Source organism: Gossypium hirsutum, chromosome D02, assembly GCF_007990345.1.
Source record: "Gossypium hirsutum isolate 1008001.06 chromosome D02, Gossypium_hirsutum_v2.1, whole genome shotgun sequence".
Lineage (NCBI taxonomy): Eukaryota > Viridiplantae > Streptophyta > Magnoliopsida > Malvales > Malvaceae > Gossypium > Gossypium hirsutum.
The window spans coordinates 35,086,091-35,086,923 of NC_053438.1; positions in this window are offsets into that span (position 1 = coordinate 35,086,091).

The window sequence follows — 833 nt, forward strand, 5'->3', positions numbered from 1 at the left end:
GCCCTCGACCTTGACACTTGAAACATCTTATGTCTCTCGTGCGATTTGGCGCTTGCTCATTTTTATTTCGACTTGTCTCTCCAATGGCTTGATTTGATTTAACTGCTACAGTCGGCTCTTTTGTTCTAACAGGGGGTTTGTTGACTCCTTGATTCCATATGTTGGTTGAAGAATTGGCATAGGGTCTACTAACTCCTTTTCGCTTAAGTTGCTTTTCAACCTTAATCGCCATGTGAACCATGTCCATCACTTCATTATGTAACTTTCATGTTAGTTAAGTTTGCATCACTAAATTAAGTCAAGTTAGTTTAATTATGTAACTTTCATGTTAGTTAAATTTGCATTTCAAAACCATGCATTTAAGCATCTTAGTTTAATAAATGAGTTGCTGGACATTTATTCAACTCATCTTAGTTTTAATTAATAAGTGTTTTTTGCTGAACTTTATTTAATAAGTGTTGTTCTTAATTGATCTAGTTCCTAGGATTATTTATTGATGCATAAATTAAGTTTTTTAAATTATGCTTCTTTAATTAAACTAGTTGCTGGAATAATTATTGTATATATGTTTTAGTTCATTTATTTAAGTAAGTTTAATGTTTGTTATGATTAATAAGTGTTTTCATTTGTTTAATAAACTCATTTTAATGTGTTTATTGCAGGTGACTTTTTAGCTTATAGTGGTTACAATTCAAGGCTGTTACACATTTAATTAAGTGGCTGTTCAAGTTCTTTTGAGTTACAATTAAAGGGGCTGTTAAAAAAGGAGCTTAAAGATCATTAAAAGGAGTTTTTAAAGAGCATTTTATGCCCTTTAAAATTCAGCAGCAACT